Genomic DNA, 6,344 nt, shown 5'->3' with positions numbered 1-6,344 from the left:
GGCAAAAACATAAATACCCGAGCCTCCATCCACGAAAAGTTCCATCGCAGCCACCATCGCCGACCCTACCTCGGGAGGGTTCTGAAGCTCTTCCCGGCACCCTGCAAAAGAGGTAGATCATCACCGGAGGCCTCTACATCGCCATGCCCGCCTCCGAAGTGATGAGTGAGTAGTTCATCTCTGGATGGTTGTCTTCTCCAATTTATGCTTCATGTTTAGATCTTGTGAGCTGCCTATCATGATCAAGATCATCTTTATGTAATGCTACATGTTGTGTTTGCTGGGAACCGATGAATATTGAATATTATGGTTGAGATTGATTATATACTTGTTATATGTTTATTTGTGATTTTGCATGCTCTCCGTTGGTAGTAGATTCTTTGGCCAAGTATATGCTTGTAACTCCAAGAGGGAGTATTTATGCTCGATAGTGGGTTCATGCCCCTAGTAATTTGGAAGAGTGACAATAACTTCTAAAATTGAATATGTGCTGGTGCTACTAGGGAGAAAACAACAATGCTTTGTCTAAGGATAATTCTATTGTTTACTTTACACACAATGCTTAATGCGATAATCTGTTGCTTGCAACTTAATACTGAAAAGGGTTCGGATGATAACCGGAAGGTGGATTATTAGTCATAGACGTAGTTAGATTACGGTCTATGTATTATGTTGTAATGCACAAACGAATCTCATAGTAATCATCTTTTCAAGTATGGTTTTTGTTATGTCAATTGCCCAGCTGTAATTTATTCACCCATCATGTTATTTATCTTTATGGAGAGATAGCTCTAGTGAACTGTGGACCCCGGTCCTTTCTTTTACACGGATAATAATCATCATGTTCTGTTTACTTACTGCAAGCACTGTTCTCTTTTATTTCACTGCAAACAAACATCTCTATCCACACTATGCAGTTAATCTTTGTTTTCAGCAAAACCGGTGAGATTGACAACCTCACTGTAAGTTGGGGCAAAGTATTTTGGTTGTGTTGTGTGCAGGTTCCACGTTGTTGCTGACACCGGTAGTGCACCCTGACACAAGTCAGCTAGCAACACCTTCAGAAGTCACTCCTTTCTCCTACTGGTCGATTAAACCTTGGTTTCTTACTGAGGATAAACTTGCTACTGTGCTCATCATACCTTCCTCTTGGGGTTCCCCAACGGTGTGCAATCTGCGCAACATCAAGCTCTTTTTCTGACACCGTTGCCGAGGAACTGAAGAAAAGTTACACCACAGAGATTGCTAACTTCCACGGCAACAGTTCTTTTTCTGGCACCGCTGCCGGGGGGGAAGAGGATTTCTGCAAGGTGAGTCTCTCATCTCCAATCTCTTTACTTTGTTATTACTTTGCTTAGTTTATTTTACTTTGTCTTGTTTGCTTCATTATATCCAAAACACAAAAAAATTAGTTCCTACTTTAAGTTGCTTCTATGTCTAGTCCTGTTACTATCTCACCTGAGGAAATGATCTTCACTTACAAACAAGGCAGTGAGGAAAGTTTTAAAGAAGCTTGGTCTAGAATTAATAATTCTTATGATAAAACTGAACCTAAAATGACTCTAGGCCTGCTTCTGAGTAGCTTTTACTTTGGTCTCGTTCTTTGTTATAGATATGCTTTGGACACTGTAGTAGGAGGAGATTTCCTTCATTGTGATGGAGATCAAGCTTTTAACACCATAAAAAGTTGATTGCAACATATAGCTCACCTACTAATTTTGATTAATCACTTGTGATTATTTATGCTAGATTAAATACTCTTGAGACAAGTACAACTTGCTTAAAAGAATGTTATAATCTGCTTCGTGAAAATTATGATCATGTTTCAATAAATTCTGAACCCTCAAGTTGGCTCCCTACAGTAAAAGTTGATATAAATGGTGAAGTTTTTATGCTTGTTGCGATATTACGTCTGAGTTTTGTATTATACCAAATATATTTATGAGTCTTTAAGTTTTTGGGAACTTTCTGAGGATGGAGAAGAAATATCTCTTACCAATAATGTCGTTATATTACCCATTGGAGTGGCTGAAGGAGTGTATGCAAGAATCCTAGAAAGGATGGTATCTACTGACTATCTCGTCAATGAATGTGTAGGAAAGAGACAAATCACACTTGGACGATCTCTGCTAAAACTTCACCATTTATATCTTGTGAGCTGCCTATCATGATGGTTGTACATGAAATATTCTCGGAATTGGACGAAAAAAAGCCGAAGTTCCTATTTTACTGTAACGAAGACGGGGTCGAGAGGGGAGACGGAGGGGCGCCACGAGGCGGTCACACCAGGCCATGGCACGGCCCTGGCCCTGGCCGCGCCTTGGGGTGGTGTGGGCCCCTCGGGCACCCACCGACCTCGTCCTTCCGGCTATTTATTCACCTGTTCGGGAAAAGCCTAAATACCCGAGCCTCCATCCATGAAAAGTTCTATTGCGGCCACCATCGCCAACCCTAGCTCAGGAGGGTTCTGAAGCTCTTCCCGGCACCCTGCCGGAGAGGGAGATCATCACCGGAGGCCTCTACATCGTCATGCCCGCCTCTAAAGTGATGCGTGAGTAGTTCATCTCTGGACTACGGGTCCATAGCAGTAGCTAGATGGTTGTCTTCTCCAATTTATGCTTCATGTTTAGATCTTGTGAGCTGCCTATCATGATCAAGATCATCTTTATGTAATGCTACATGTTGTGTTTGCTGGGATCCGATGAATATTTAATAGTATGGTTGAGATCGATTATATACTTGTCATATGTTATTTCTGATCTTGCATGCTCTCCGTTGCAAGTAGATGCTTTGGCTAAGTATATGCTTGTAACTCCAAGAGGGAGTATTTATGCTCGATAGTGGGTTCATGCCTCTAGTGATCTGGAAGAGTGACAATAATTTCTAAGATTGTAGATCTGTTGTTGCTACTAGGGAGAAAACAACAATGCTTTGTCTAAGGATAATTCTATTGTTTACTTTACACACATTGCTTAATATGGTAATCTGTTGCTTGTAACTTAATATTGAAAGGGGTTCGAATGATAACCGGAAGGTGGATTATTAGTCATAGACGCAGTTGGATTACGGTCTATGTATTATGTTGTAATGCCCAAATGAATCTCATAGTAATCATCTTGTCATGTATGGTGTTTATTCTGTCAATTTCCCTGCTGTAATTTGTTCACCCAACATGTTATTTATCTTTATAGAGAGACACCTCTAGTGAACTGTGGACCTCGGTCCTTTCTTTTACACTGATAAAATCAACATGTTCATTTTACTTACTGCAAGCACTATTCTCTTTTATTTCGCTGCAAACAAACATCTCTTTCCATACTATACGGTTAATCCTTTATTTTCAGCAAAACCGGTGAGATTGACAACCTCACTGTAAGTTGGGGCAAAGTATTTTGGTTGTATTGTGTGCAGGTTCCACGTTGTTGATGACGCCGGTAGTGCGCCCTGCCACAAGTTAGCTAGCAACACCTTCAGAAGTCACTCCTTTCTCCTCCTGGTCGATTAAACCTTGGTTTCTTACTGAGGGAAAACTTGCTACTGTGCTCATCATACCGTCCTCTTGGGGTTCCCAAACGGTGTGCAATCTGCGCAACATCAGCCCCACAAGTCAGAGCTTGGTGGGCCTACATAATATGTCGGGCCTACGTGGGTCCTAGGTGCCATTCCCGTCGGGCCACATGGAGATGTGGCATGGCCCCGCATGCCAGAGCTTTGGTGGGCCCACATATCAGAGATTGCTGGCCCCGCGTGTCAGGTAGATACGGCCTTCCGACAGAGCTTAATGCGCCGCCCGTACGGACAGCCTCCTAGCCAGCGAAGTGGACCAGTCTTGTCAGTTGGACCAACCAGGGCTCCACATGTCGTTTCATTGCCATTTTTTGCGCACGTGCGATCACAAGCATCTGCCTCTGTTAGGCAGCTTTCTGGGTGCCATATCATCTCTCGGGCCTACATGGAGATGTGGGACCCACATGATTCACAAAGAGTCCCACTTGTTTGTTACGCATCCAGGTGTCTTTGGGCCAAATTGGGTGAGTAAAGTCAAAGACCTATATAGTAGGTTCAAAACAATCCTACAGAGGAGCCCATCTTATATCCAAAGCTAGACTGGGGGCCTAGACCAATTCGGAGAAAATTATATTCCGTCCCAGATCGATTACCCATAGCTCCGCTGCTCCAGTTCGTCTCATGGGCCCTTTTTTATGGGCGGGATTATATAACTGTCGGCCTGCCGTTGCCGGCACCCGAGAAGGTCTATCACCGCCGCCCACCATTGCTTGCAGGCTGGCCAGCTTTTCTGGCCCGAATAACCAATTCGCCGGGTCGGCAGGTTGCAGCCACGGTAAGACTCTGGCATGTTTTTTTGATAAAAGTCCCTGGCATGTACTATTACTATCTCCGTCCTAAAATAATTGTTTCCGAATAAGTGGGGATGGGCCTATGAGATAGACCACGGCCCAAAGCTGATGTAGGGAATGCAAACACACGGTCGATAGATGCACCTTCTTTCTTTTTATAACATGAAGATATATTAACCTTAACGATCACAGTACAAGATTTACATAGATCATCAAAGAGGAAGAGCCAACAATAATAGGCTGCACATAACATAATGTACATGACCATGATATGCATAGAATATACCGATGTTTTTAGCTCAAGTTTTCATAAATGATAGATGCACCTTCGATGACTAGTAGGAGTCTAATTCACACTTTCCACCTAATTGTCTTTTCTCATATGTTAATTGATGCAAAGACATAATGCAAAATATAATTAACCTGATCTTGCATTGCCTGTAAGATCAGTTCATGGGTCTAGTAAGTCTCAAATACAATTTAAACAAGAACAGTTCACCACAAAAGGACTACCAATTACAATTACACCATTACATCAGAGGATACTTAAGGGCTGCTGGTGGCGAGCACTACACACGCTTCAGCTTTTGGCATGGCAGTACCAGCTTCAGGATTGGGGTGTCCACCAGCTGCAAGATCAGGTAGCAACATATCTAAATCTTTTGGCATGGCAGTACTAGCTTCAGGATTGAGGTTGTCCACTAGCTGCAATATCAGGTAGCTGTCCATGTGATACCTGATACGCGTAAAGCACACGTCCGTTGGGAACCCCAAGTGGAAGGTATGATGCGTATAGAAGCAAGTTTCCCTCAGTATGAATCCAAGGTTTATCGAACCAGTAGGAGCCAAGAAGCACGTGAAGGTTGTTGGTGGAGGAGTGTAGTGCGGCGCAACACCAGTGAAACCGGCGCCAACGTGGAACCTGCACAACACAATCAAAGTACTTTGCCCCAACGTAACCGTGAGGTTGTCAATCTCACCGACTTGCTTGTAAACAAAGGATTAACCGTATAGTGTGGAAGATGATGTTTGTTTGCGAAGAACAGTAAAGAACAATTGCAGTAGATTGTGTTTCAGATGTAAAGAATGGACCGGCGTCCACAGTTCACTAGTGGTGTCTCTCCCATAAGATAAATAGCATGTTGGGTGAAAAAATTACAGTTGGGCAATTGACAAATAAAGAAGGCATAACAATGCACATACATATATCATGATGAGTACTATGAGATTTAATCGGGGCATTACGACAAAGTACATAGACCGCTATCCAGCATGCATCTATGCCTAAATAGTCCACTTTCAGGTTATCATCCGAACCCCTTCCGGTATTAAGTTGCAAGCAACAGACAATTGCATTAAGTATGGTGCGTAATGTAATCAACACAAATGTCCTTAGACAAAGCATCGATGTTTTATCCCTAGTGGCAACAGCACATCCACAACCTTAGAACTTTCTATCACTGTCCCAGATATAATGGAGTCATGAACCCACTATCGAGCATAAATACTCCCTCTTGGAGTTACAAGTATCAACTTGGCCAGAGCCTCTACTAGCAACGGAGAGCATGCAAGAACATAAACAACACATATGATAGATTGATAATCAACTTGACATAGTATTCAATATTCATCGGATCCCAACAAACACAACATGTAGGATTACAAATAGACGATCTTGATCATGATAGGCAGCTCACAAGATCTAACATGATAGCACAATGAGGAGAAGACGACCATCTAGCTACTGCTATGGACCCATAGTCCGAGGGTGAACTACTCACACATCGATCCGGAGGCGATCATGGCGATGAAGAGCCCTCCGGGAGATGATTCCCCTCTCCGGCAGGGTGCCGGAGGCGATCTCCTGAATCCCCCGAGATGGGATTGGCGGCGGCGGCGTCACGGAAGGTTTTCCGTATCGTGGCTCTCGGTACAGAGGGTTTCGCGACGAAGGCTTTAAGTAGGCGGAAGGGCGGAGTCGGAGGA

Source organism: Lolium rigidum, chromosome 7 (assembly GCF_022539505.1).
Source record: "Lolium rigidum isolate FL_2022 chromosome 7, APGP_CSIRO_Lrig_0.1, whole genome shotgun sequence".
Classification (NCBI taxonomy): Eukaryota; Viridiplantae; Streptophyta; class Magnoliopsida; order Poales; family Poaceae; genus Lolium; species Lolium rigidum.
Note: the sequence above shows the minus strand (reverse complement) of the source record.